Below are 13,513 nucleotides of genomic sequence, written 5' to 3'. Positions count from 1 at the left end.
ATTTATCTGCCAAAGTTAATGACTTTGCTGATTAAAGAAAATTGCCTAAATTCTAATGAAATATATTTTAAATGCACTGGGGGGAAAATGAGCTAATTTAAACATTTAGAGAGAGAAAGTAGATTGAGAGCGGGAGGGAAAGAAAAACAGGGGGGCATAGACCATGACATATAGAAAGAGGGGAAAAATAAATAAATAAATAAAAATAAATATATATATATATATATATATATATGTAATATATATATATATATATATATATATATATATATATATATATATATATATATATATATATATATATATATATATATATATATATATATATATATATATATATATATATATCCATTGTCTGCACTTATCCTCAGGGTCACAGGGATGCAGTATCAGGATTTTAGTGTCAGACTATTTATTGTAACTTTATTCAAAGTTGAACTAAAAGAAGAAAGAAAAAAGGTGTACTCCTCTCACACATCAACGCTTGCGTGACTTTTTTTTTAAAGATAATTTCTACTGGAATTAATCCTCACCATTATCGAGCAAGAACTTTGCAAGTCAGTCGGTACAAAGAGAAGAACAAAATCCTCTGTACTGTAATTCTGCCTTACGGCGACTGTATCGGTTTCCCCTCTTTTATGGTTAATTTGCGACGCCTCATTTGTTGTTTCCGTGACACCCGTTCATTATTCTGATCGGGATTGTCGAGGCCGCCTTTAATGTCTCTCGCTCTTTGTTTCTTTTGGCCCGGAGCTCAGTAGTGTGTCTTTAAAAGTAGGACACGGACGAGTAATTTGTTAGCGTAGAAAACGATGATTCGCAATTGTCACCGAACATCTTTGACTTGCGGGTCGACCCAAAGCGCAATATCTTGTTCGCTGTGATATATTTGAGGCAGTACACATTAAGATTTATAAACATGAAAACTGTTAACAAAAGAAAATCAGCACTTAGATTAACATTTTTCAGAGGTAATGTTTAGGTTTTGTGTTTTTTTAAGGGACAGTGTGTATTCTTTCACCACTAGTGACAATGTTTGATATATATATTTTTTTCTTTCATAAAAAAAAACACATACTGTAATGTATTTGAAAAAAATAAAAGGGGATACAACATTTGTTTTAAAATAATGCTGTGTTGTTTGACTCTAAATGTACTTAACTGGTGTGAACGCTGAGGGAGAGAAAAAAGAAAGAGACGGAGAGAGAGTGAACACGTGAGGAAGAAACAGAGGAAGAGAGAAAGAAACGGTGGGGGGTTGTGTGGGGGGAGCAGAGAGAAAAAATAAATAAATAGAGAATATAAAGATATAGAGATTCAGATAAGAGAGGGGGTAAGAGTGATATATATATATATATATATATATAATATATATATATATATACTGGACTGTCTCAGAAAATTAGAATATTGTGATAAAGTTCTTTATTTTCTGTAATGAAATTAAAAAAACAAAAATGTCATACATTCTGGATTCATTACGCATCAACTGAACTATTTCAAGCCTTTTATTATTTGAATATTGCTGATTTTGGCTTACAGCTGAAAAAAACTCAAAAATCCTATCTCAAAATATTAGAATACTTCCTCAGACCAAGTAAAAAAATAATTTTATAACAGCAAAACTAAATCAAACATTTGAAAATGTCCATTGATGCACTCAGTACTTGGTTGGGAATCCTTTTGCACGGATTACTGCATCAATCCGGCGTGGCATGGAGGCAATCAGCCTGTGGCATTGCTGAGGTGTTATTGATGCCCAGGATGCTTCGATAGCGGCCTTCAGCTCATTTGCATTTGTAGGTCTGGTGTCTTTCATCTTCTTCTTAACTATACCCCACAAATTCTCGATGGGGTTCAGGTCAGGGGAATTAGCAGGCCAATCAAGGACAGTGATGCCATGGTCAGTGCACCAGTTACTGGTGGTTTTGGCACTATGGGCAGGTGCCAGATCATGCTGGAAAATGAAATACTCATCTCCATAGAGCTTTTCAGCAGATGGAAGCATGTAGTGCTCTAAAATCTCTTGATACACAGTTGCATTTACTCTGGACTTGATGAAACACAGTGGAACAACACCAACAGCTGACATGGCTCCCCAAACCATTGCTGACTGTGGGAACTTCACACTGGATTTCAAGCAACTTGGATTTTGCTCCTCTCCAGCCTTTCTCCAGACTCTGGCGCCTTGACTTCCAAATGAAATGCAAAACTTGCTTTCGTCTGAAAAGAGGACTTTGGACCACTCTGCAACTGTCCAGTGCTTCTTCTCCATAGCCCAAGTCAGACGCTTCTTCCGTTGTCTTGAGTTCAGAAGTGACTTGACCATGGGAGCCCATTTCCCGGACACGTCTGTGAACTGTGGCTTTTGATACCTGGACTCCAGCTTCAGCCCACTGTCTTTGAAGCTCCCCCAAATTCTGGAAGCGGCTCTTCTTCACAATTTTGTTAAGGCTGCGGTCATCTCTCTTGGTTGTGCAGCGTTTCCGGCCACATTTTTCCCTTCCAACAGACTTTTTGTGGATATGCTTTGAAACATTGGCCAGAAGCGCTGCCTATCCCATGCTAAGAACATTATCGGGGACCCCTCTCACCCCCATCATGGATTGTTCACTCTGCTAGCCTCTGGTCAGGTTCCGCAGTAGTCTAGTCCCCCTGGCCATCAGACTGTTAAATGGTCAATCTAACATATAGTTAACCTAAATCTAAACGGCTGCTAATCTGACTTTTTGCACTACTGGCAGTTCTTTATAGCTTGCCACTCCTTGCACATTTGCTCTCTGCACTATTGTACTTACAGCGTTATTGTTACAGTGTTAATGTTACTGTTTACCTGACTTGTTAACCTGACTGCCCATTTTGCACATCTGGTTAGCTACTCCTCTTGCACTATCGGCACTATGGTAAAATACTATACGTAGCCATAATACAATACAACTTTTACTTATATCTGTACATTCAAGGAAACTGTGCGGGTCAGATGTATCGACATTTCGTTCTGTATACACGTGTACTAGAATGACAATAAAGTAGATCTGAATCTGAATCTGAATCTGAAACTGCACTCTGTGAACAGCCTGCTCTTTGAGAAATTTCTTTTTGTGTCTTACCCTGCTGATGGAAGGTATCAATGATGGTCCTCTGGACAGCAGTCAGATCAGCAGTCTTCCCCATACTTGTGATTTAGTTTACTGAACCAAGCTGAGTGTTTTTAAGGCTCAGGAAACCCTCGCAAGGTGTTTCGAGTTAATTAGATGATTCAGGTGATTAGTTGAATAGCCTACTTGTATACTTTTTCATGATATTCTAATATTTTGAGATAGGATTTTTGAGTTTTCTTAAGCTGTAAGCCAAATTCAGCAATATTAAAATAATAAAAGGCTTGAAATAGTTCAGTTGATGTGTAATGAATCCAGAATGTATGACATTTTTGTTTTTTTAATTGCATTACAGAAAATAAAGAACTTTATCACAATATTCTAATTTTCTGAGACAGTCCAGTATATATATATATATATATATATATATATATATATATATATATATATATATATATATATATATATATATATATATATATATATATATATATTTACCGTATTTTCCGCACTATAGGGCGTACCGTGTTATAGGGCGCACCCCCAAAAAATAGTTCTTGGTCCTATATCTTCCATAGAAAGGCGCACCGGATTATAAGGCGCTACGATGGGAACGTCGACAAAACAGTCAGATGATTCAGTCAAACTGATTACCTCCTTAACATTCCCAAAGCTTGCAAAGAAGCAAATACGTGTCGTAGACACGTGCGGATGCGGTGTCCGTACAATGTCACTCAAATGCATTGTTCCAAATATCATTCGGAAGGTTCAAGTCTTGGGATTCAAGAAATGCCAAACATTTCTTAGTTTCTATTTTTTTTTGCTCGCAACTTTACTGTGCATATGACAATAAACACTTGGAATTGAGTTTAATTCACTCAACTCATCAGAGCAACATCAAGATCGTTCTAAAACAAGATACCGGGAAAATATAAAGCCGCATAGCTCACCTAAGTTCTCGCGTTCAATAATGATACGCAATCATGGTCTTCTTACAACCGTGAGTGAAGTAAATCCAGGAGAGTAAAATAGTTTCAAATACAGACTAATGAAACATGTTTCCTTATAGCGTACTTTAGCAAGCTTGCTAAGCTTGCTATGCCATTGCTAAACTCGGCCAATTGCAGGGTTTGTTTTGGCCATCTAGCCAATCCGAGGCTCCGAATAACTTCAGCCAATAGCGATCGATTTAACGGATGATTGACACATCTTTTTCGGCCAATTGCAGGGTTTGTTTCGGCGCTCTAGCCAATCCGAGGCTCCGAATAACTTCAGCCAATAGTGATCGATTTAACGGATGATTGACACATCTTTTTCGGCCAATTGCAGGGTTTGTTCCGGCCCTCTAGCCTATCCGAGGCTCCGAATAACTTTAGCCAATAGTGATCGATTCAAATGATGATTGACACATTGGTTAGCCAATGAAACGCCGGTATATAAATCCCAGCATACACCGCGGACTACTCCACGTTCGGGGGAAAATCGAGTCGGTGGCTGTTGCGTAAGTTGCGAGACCTTGTGATTTAATGTTGAGCCATATATAAGGCGCACTGTATTATAAGGCGCATGGTCAGCTTTTGAAAAAAATTAAGACTTTTAGGTGTGCCTTATAGTGCGGAAAATACGGTATATATATATATATATATATATATATATATATATATATATATATATATATATATATATATATATATATATATATGTGTGTGTGTGTGTGTGGAGAGAGAGAGACAGAGATGGACATAGGAAGGGACAAAGAGAAAAGAACAAAGAGGATATATAGAGACAAATGAGGGAGGGAGTAAGAGTTAGAGATAGAGCGAGAGAGAGAGAGAGAGAGAGAGCAAGAGAGAGAGAGAGAGAGAGAGAGAGAGAGAGAGAGAGAGAGAGAGAAAACACAGACAGATAGAGAGAGAAAAATAGAAAGAGGATATATAGATAGAGAGAGAGAGAGGGAGAGAGAGAGAGAGAGAGTGAGAGAGAGCGATGGAGACAGGGAGGGACAAAGAGAGGGGAAAAATAGGATATATGGATACAAATGAGAGAGGTAGTAAGAGTTAGAGATAAAGAAAGAGAGGATAGAGCGAGAAAAACAGAGAGAGAGAAAGAGAGAGAGAGGGAGAGAGAGAGAGAGAGAGAGAGAGAGAGAGAGAGAGAGAGAGAGAGAGAGAGAGAGAGAGAGAGAGAGAGAGAGAGAGAGAGGGAGGGAGAGGAAAATAGTGGGGCTAGGCAAATTCGAAAGGAATGACAGGAGGGAGAAAAAAAAGAGCGCTTAAGGACAGCTGATGTGCCTGCGGACCTGTTCCGTAAAAAGCTTACTGTTATTCGATCATTGTTTCTAGTAAAATATTTTTTATTAGTGGTTGACTGTCTCTATTTAACTCAACTTCAAATTATAATTAAGAAATGCAAACCAAATAATCTCTCCAGTTGTTAGAAGGCAGTGCCAAGATTGTATAGCAAGCTGAGTTGGTTCAGGCATAAAACTACATTCACTCAACTGTTAAAATAAACCAGTGAACACATTTAATAGCAAACATGAAAAACATTTTTCTACCATTGTTCGTGTATAAATATGTAGTGATTAGAAAAGATCCCTTGTCATCCAGAATTTAAAAATGTAAGGTAGGTTACTAATGTAGGCTGAATGATGGAGCATAATGCAGAAAAACAAAGCTAAACATTTTAAGTTGACATTCTTTTACTAATACGCCCCACCTGAGAATAACCATGCATTAAAACAGAGGTTCTAAACAGGCGGCCCACGAGCTGGATCTGGAACGCCAAGGGTTTTAATCTGGCTTGGAACACTGAGAGAAGCGAAGAAAAAAAATGAGCTGCAGTTTTAAGTATGTCTCGCAATGCAACCGTCATAGTATCTCTCTCGCTCTCTCTCTCTCCCTCTCTCTCTCTCTCCCTCTCCCTCTCTCGCTCTCGCTCTCTCTCTCGCCTATTCTATTTTCTTTTTCTCTCTTTTCTTTCTTTTCTTTCTTTTTTGCTCTTTTTCTGCTCTCTTTCTATTTCTCTCCCTCTTTCTCTCTCTCTCCCTAACTCTCTTTCTTTCTTTTCTTGTTTCTCTCTCTCTTTTTATCTTTCTTTTTCACCCTCCTTTGCTCTTTTTCTCTCCCTTTTCTCTCTCTCTTTATCTCTGGTCCGGCCCCGATTAGATTGTTTTACTTAATAGCACGTGGCTCCCAGCTTAAAGGAGTTTGACACCCCTGCACTATGGGGTTACATCACGAATGTTCTAGTTCTTTGTTATACATAAATGGTTCTGTCCATAAAATAGTCCATAATATTTCTGATTGGCCTCAGAAAAAGTCTTCATTCAGGATTTCCTAAAGAGTTCCTCCAAGAAACCATCATGTTTTGGATACCATGAATGAGACAATCTGAGGTTGTCATGGCAATGACCAAGATGCTGTTCTCAATATTAATTTGCAGAAAATATATATTTTCAGTTGAGTTCACATCCAACACTTATATCTCCTTTTAAGTGTTTCCCTTCTTATCGCAGTTAAATCCTGCAATTCAAAAGGGAGTCACTGCTTCTTTTGAAGGGGATTGGGCCGGATGAAAAAGGGCTTAAATGGCTGAGATGTTTTTCTTCATTTTTTATTTTCAACTTTTAACTGTTTTGAGGCTTTTTTACCATGCGAGAAAACTGGAAACCGAATTTAAATAGATACCCACTTTGACGCAAGTTTCCCAAAGAATGTTGTTTCTTCTTATTTAGAAATAAGGCTGCTAACGTCAACAAGGGACCAAAAGGAGGGTTTTCCTTTTGGAAAAAAAAACATAATAGAATATCTACATCATTCAAAATTGTCAGTCTTCTAATGCTGGTTGATTTTCAAGTGAAGTACAATATTGTCAATTTACTGTATTGTTTGTGCTCTCTCATTATATATGTATAAATATATAAAAGGCTGCATGTCATATATAATAATTAAGTAAATAAATACAAATCTCAAGGATATATGCTGTATAAATTACACTATAAATATAATTATACAATAAAAATTCCGTAAAATACAGTGAAGCCCTAAAGGAAATATTTTTTTTCTATTTAATGTACTAGGATAGCATCTTCTCCTGGTGCTGGCAACCTGTGATAATATTATAAAACTCATTATTTTGAAAAAGAATAATTTAAAAATACTGGGACAATTTTGGATACTAATGTATGAAAATTAAAAAATGAGAAAATAATTCAAAAATAATAAAGACTTATCAATGTACACATTGATCAACCTATCATTATTTTATAATTCTATTATCTGTATGTCATGTTTAATTTGATGTGTTTTTACCTGTTTATTTCCATTTTTTTATATGCCATACATTATTTCATTTTTTTAAATGTAAAATAAATAAGTTATAAGATCTTAATTCTCCTTTACATCAAAGTCAGTGCACATGTTTCGTCTGCAGCGTTAATGTAGACTGCCATCGTCATCATCTTCCCTTCATTTATGAAGTCGGTCAGAGCCAGGAACGCAGAGACGGGATAACAGCACAGACTAGTGGTTCATTTGCGGTGTGGCACCTTGCTCCAGTTTTAAATGATTGTGTAGTACAGTACAATGAACATGAAGAGTTGAACTTACCATCCCTTGATACTTACTTAATCTGGGGTGAATAAAAAAACCATAGAATCATAAAAATGATAGTAAATACATGAATGAATACAAATAAATCAAATAAGATAAATAAGATCAAAACACTAGAATGATTAATGATCATAAACAAATGAATGAAGAAATAAATAGAAAAAAAGGATCCACACAAATGAAAATAAATAAAATCATATAAATACAATCAAATCAATAGAATAGTGGTAATCCCCCAGGGTAATCCAGTTTCCCCCCACATTCCAAAATGCATGCATGGAAGGTTGATTAGCAAGTCCAAATCGTCCATATAGGTAGAACTTACTGTGTTATCTGTCTCTGTGTCGGTTGCTCTGTCTGGCAACCAGTTCATGGTGTTCCCCGCCCTCTACATAATGGTAAACAATAAAGAAATAGATCCCTTATGTGTATAGTTTTATTTGTTCAACCTAATTTTCAAGTAAAAAGGGCTGAATTAGAAAAACAATAATGATCATCCATCCATCCATTATCAGCACCGCTTATCCCCATTGCAGCCATCCTCGGGCAGTTGGCAGGGGACACCCCAAACTGGACACAGAAAACTGTGTGGAAGATGTTTTGTCTAGGACATTTCTGATAACAGGACGCCTGGGTGTGCTGACGCAGGACGACCAGAGATTGTTGGGCACAAAACAACTACCTTGGCACGCCCATAGGAGGAGCCGACACGCCATTATTCGGGGAGAAGATAGCCAATAAGAGAAAGCTAAAGTTAGATGCAGATGACACATAGCCAATAGGCTGTGTTTGTTGAAATGTATAAATGATCCCGGGCAACTTGGATGGCGGCCCTCTCCTGTTGGTACACTTAATTCTGCTGTTGGGAATAATAAACATCCGCCCCGTGTGGAAATGTCGGCCTTCCTGGTCATTTCTCTTTCAAAAAAACGAGCGTGCATAATTGTTGGATTCATGAAGGTCGTGTTTGGTTAATGGAGTCAGATAACTAATTCGAACAATTTGGTGAAACGGTACATTTTGATAGTTTAAATCCCAACAACACGCTAACCACTGTGCTGCCGTGCTGCCCTACTCTAACATCAACGGCAAAAATAAAAACTGTATCATTGGATAAGATATGATGCCTGTGCCGCCGTGCTGCCTTATATATATATATATATATATATATATATATATATATATGTATATGTATATATATATATATATATATATAGAGAGAGAGAGAGAGAGAGAGAGAGAGAGAGAGAGAGAGAGAGAGAGAGAGAGAGAGAGAGAGAGAGAGAGAGAGAGAGAGAGAGAGAGAGAGAGAGAGAGAGAGAGAGAGAGAGAGATAGCAGGGGGCATTCCTCAGTCTTTTCAAATGTGATGTATGAGGCACTCTCGTGTCACTCTTCACACCTTCATCCTGATGCGGTCATTTGACTTGCACTTGTAGTAGAGAAGTGCTTCATGCTTTTTCCTGCACACAAACTAATACACACAAACCTGCATGCAGTCCATTTAGCTGGCAGTAAGAGGCCATTTTTGGGGGGAAATCCTTAAAAACAGTTAAAACCTAATGAGCCCACACAGAGTTACCCGTTTGACCCGTATGCTTTAAGAACTCCAAATAACGGAGGATGGGGACAAGCGTCCAAACAACCCCCCCAACCTCCACCCTCGCCCCCCACTGCGTTGATTTCGAATTCTAAAATGCTACCACTCTCTTATTCCTAATCTCCGTGCACTTTCTCCTGTTGTGTTGCAGGGGAATTCTGGGGAGATTTCCTACGCTTTCCAACCTCAAAGATGAAGCAGCGCTGGGGAGTGGCTCACTCAGGCGGGTAGGAAAGGGCTCGCCGCTTGCTTGACTTCCAAATGCAAACGCTTTCAAAACATTTTTTTTGTTTGTTTATTTTTGTACTTTGTAAAAATACCTTACACGAATGTTGTGTTGATTTCTAAACATGATTTGTCTGTGGTTTGTATTGCACACAAATTATAATATATAATATAATCAAGTACCTGGTGCAGTACTAAGATCTACCATTAAGAGGCAATGGGGTGCTGTTAAATATATAGTAGAAGAAGAAATAGAATTGGCCTCACGGGCCCATCTGTCAATCGTTAACGGCTAAATGCCGACCTGTCACGATGTGATTTCCAACAATTGTCTCGAAATGTAAACAGACACAAATGTCTATTTTTTCCCCCTTGCAACAATCATTTTAATTAAAGTATGCATACTGCAACGAGTAAAGTTTCCAAAGAATATAGTAAATAATAAGTAAAATAATATAATAGCGCTGGTGCGGCACAGTTCATGTCATGGGAAGCTGTTGTGGGTTCAAATCCAGCTCCAGACTTCCTGTGCGGAGTTTGTATGTTCTCCCCGTGCTTGCGTGGGTTTCCTCCGGGCACTCCGGTTTCCTCCCACATTCCAAAAACATGCATTTCAGGTGAATTGGCCGGTCCAAATTGTCCCTAGGTGCGAATGAGCGAGTGAGTTGTCTGTCCGTGTGTGCCCTGCATTTGGCTGGCAACCAATTCAGGGTGTCCCCTGCCCACTGCCCGGAGATGGCTGGGATGGGCTCCAGCCCCCCCGCGACCCTAATGAGGATAAGCGGTACGGCTGATGAGATGAGATGAGAATATAATATATATATTTTTTTTTTCCACTTCATAGTAAATAAGGGTACCCATTTCAAGTGTTATGGATGCAGTTTCCTTAAAAATGAATTGAAAAATACTTTTGCTCCTTTAAATTATTGTTATTTTAATGTCCTTTTTTAAAAAATGTATTGTAAAATAAAAAATAATAGTTTTCAATGAGCAATATCTGCCGTTTTCAATAATATGATTATTTCAAGTTTTTTAATAGAAAATACGGAAACAAATAATAATATTGTCAAATATAATTATCAATTTTTTTGTGGTCCGTTTAAATAATTTACCTCAATAACAAAAATATATGTACACTTGACTAATTAGCCTGCCAATGAGTCATTTTGTGGTACTATTACACAGTAATTCCAGTGAAAAAAAAGTAAAAAATAAACAAGGCATATAAATGGTACAATCATATAAATGGTAATAATCTCTGTTTTTAAGGAAAGCAGCTTTTGTGATTTTATTTTCTTCTCTCAAATTTGATTTCATAGAGAATAAAAGAGGGTGGATTCAGAATCAGCATAATAAGTTAACTTTATCCATCCATCCATTACCTGCAAAGCATATCCTCAGTAGGGTCCCGCGGGTGCTGGAGCCCATTCCAGCTATCTTCAGGCAGTGCGCAGGGGGCACCCTCAACTGGTTGCCAGACAGTCACAGGGCACAGAGAGACAGACAGTTAACCTGACATGCATGTTTTTGGAATGTGGGAGGCAAACCCACACAAGCACGGGGAGTACATGCAAACTCCACATAGGAAGGTTTGATCTCATGACCTCAGAACTAAGCTATACATGGGCTAACCACTGTTCTGTCACGCTGCCTAGTTGATCTAAAAATAATTATAAAAATGTGTTGCTAAATGTGATTGTTTAGTAAACTTGAATATAATTACTTCGCTATGGATAAACATATTTGGAAAGTGTACTATAATCAAATTAATATACAGCATATCCCATGATGCAATGTACAAACATTGACAACATGAATTGTTCATATTGATTCTTATGGCAGGATGGAATCAATTTTACTACCGACTGGCAATCACATTGTTGATTAGACTTTTGCACAATATAAATAATGAAATCCACCGTCCCTCATAAAGTGGACTATTCTTGCAAAAAGTCTGTGTCTAAAAGGCCGCACATAGTCTTCTGCATTATTGACCAGCCAGCTCTCCAACGCGTCGCTGAGCTTTTTCCTCTCATGTGGACTTTTTTTGCATGGCGTCACTATTCTAAATATAAAACGTTTGCTCACTCCTTTCTGCATTGCTAAAAGATGCAGCAGATGTGGCAACATGCTCTCTTAAGACTTCTTTAGTTTCAGCCGGAGAACGTGTTTAATCTTTAATCTTTCCTTCAAAAAATGCATAAGAAAAAAAGGGCATACATTTTATCTACAGGATTGTTTATGAAGGGTTTTTACATCCCAAAATAATCAAGGAAAGACATAATAAGAAGGAAAACTATAACGATATTCAGTCATGTTACTCGCCGTTGGTGTAATATTCAATCCTGCCTTTGGAGGGCAGTGCAATAGCATACTCAACTAAAACGGTTCTGTTATGCAGCCGAAAACTTCAGTTGTGATGTTATCTTTATATATATATTTTATTTTATTGCGATGCCACAAAATATATTTCCCTGTACTTAATTTTATTTTGGCAACAGACAAACATTTATGCTTATTTTAATATTATGTTTACATTAAAACACTTAGAAAAGGCCTTGTTTTTTATTTTTTTAAATGTGCATTGAACTTAATTTAAAACATTGACATGAATTTGTCAAAATCAAAATCATAATTTTGCTCGTTTTATTAAATAGTTTTCCCGTTATCATTCATTTATTTATTTATTGTAAGCATGTAAGGAAATTACAGTAAAATAATAATAATAATATATAACAGAATAATAAAACTAATACTTAAATATGAGTTATGTTACTATCCAACAGAATGAGGAATTTGTAATATGAATGAATCAATCAATAAATCAATCAATCAATCAATTAATCAATTAATGAATGAAGTGAATGAGTGAATTAATTAATAAATGAATGAATTAATGAATGAATGAATGAATGAAAGAAAAGTAAAACTAAATTGCAGGGGTCCTGCTTATAGTGCAAGTAAAACTAATTAAATAGAAAAAAAAGTGCAAAATAATACAAAAAAAACATTCAAAACACTAGTCATGATATATAAGATTTGCATATTCACAGTGGCACAAAACATTTTGCTCATGACAAATGCTGTACATGTAACCATAGTTATCTTAGTAGTTTTTAGTCTGTCTAAAATTTTACTAGACTCATTGTAATGTGGATCTGCAAGCATTTAGAAAAAAAATAGTTTAATTATTTTTAGATAACATAGTAACACTTGGAAAATATCACTTTAAATATTTATGTTATATACAAGATATAACATTGTCCATGCAGAACTACTGACTACATTAAGTTCTGCATGGACAATGTTGTTCCTATAAAGACTGTACGCTGCTATGCCAACAACAAGCCCTGGATCACGAGAGACATCAAGTGCCTTTTGAACCAAAAGAAGAGGGCCTTTAAAAATGGTGATCATCAGGAGCTAAAACGAGTACAGAAGGAGCTCAAAGTCCAGCTCCGGAAAGGGAAGGAGCAGTACAGGAGGAAGTTGGAGAAAAAGCTGCTGAACAACAACATGAAGGAGGTGTGGGAAGGGATGAAAACAATTACTGGCTGCAGCACCAAGCAGGGAGTGGCTGTGGATATAGATGTGGGGCGAGTCAACCAGTTGAACAACTTTTTCAACAGGTTTGACCACTCCGCCTCATCCTCACCCCTGAGTTGTGCAGCTGTCCTCCCCCCTCCCCCTCTGCACACTAGCATGGAAGACATCCCCCCACTAAAAATAACTTCAGCCCAGGTGTGTGGGGAGCTGAGAAGGCTACGAACCAGCAAGGCAGCTGGTCCGGATGGAATATCCCCCCGACTGCTGAAAGCCTGTGCGTCTGAGCTGGGAGACCCTCTACAGCGCATCTTCAACCTGAGCCTTGAACAGGGGAGGGTCCCTCAGCTGTGGAAAACATCCTGCATCATCCCAGTCCCAAAGAAATCAAGACCAGAGGAACTCAACGACTTCAGGCCAGTCGCCCTGACATCA

At 37.6% G+C, this 13,513-nt stretch overlaps 1 protein-coding gene across 1 annotated transcript in view; it reads left to right on the top strand.

The window, feature by feature from the left end:
• Positions 1–13,513, top strand: part of LOC148361874 (receptor-type tyrosine-protein phosphatase delta-like) — a 401,326-nt gene that overhangs the window by 129,735 nt on the left and 258,078 nt on the right. Inside the window, exon 4 of the mRNA XM_088342686.1 lies at positions 9,462–9,537. The gene's annotated coding sequence lies outside the window, so the exon portion shown is untranslated. The remainder of the gene's footprint in view (positions 1–9,461; positions 9,538–13,513) is intronic.

Source organism: Urocampus carinirostris, chromosome 8 (genome assembly GCF_059441175.1).
Source record: "Urocampus carinirostris isolate Australia breed hairy pipefish chromosome 8, RoL_Ucar_1.0, whole genome shotgun sequence".
NCBI lineage: Eukaryota > Metazoa > Chordata > Actinopteri > Syngnathiformes > Syngnathidae > Urocampus > Urocampus carinirostris.
This window is presented reverse-complemented; position numbering and strand designations above follow the sequence as displayed.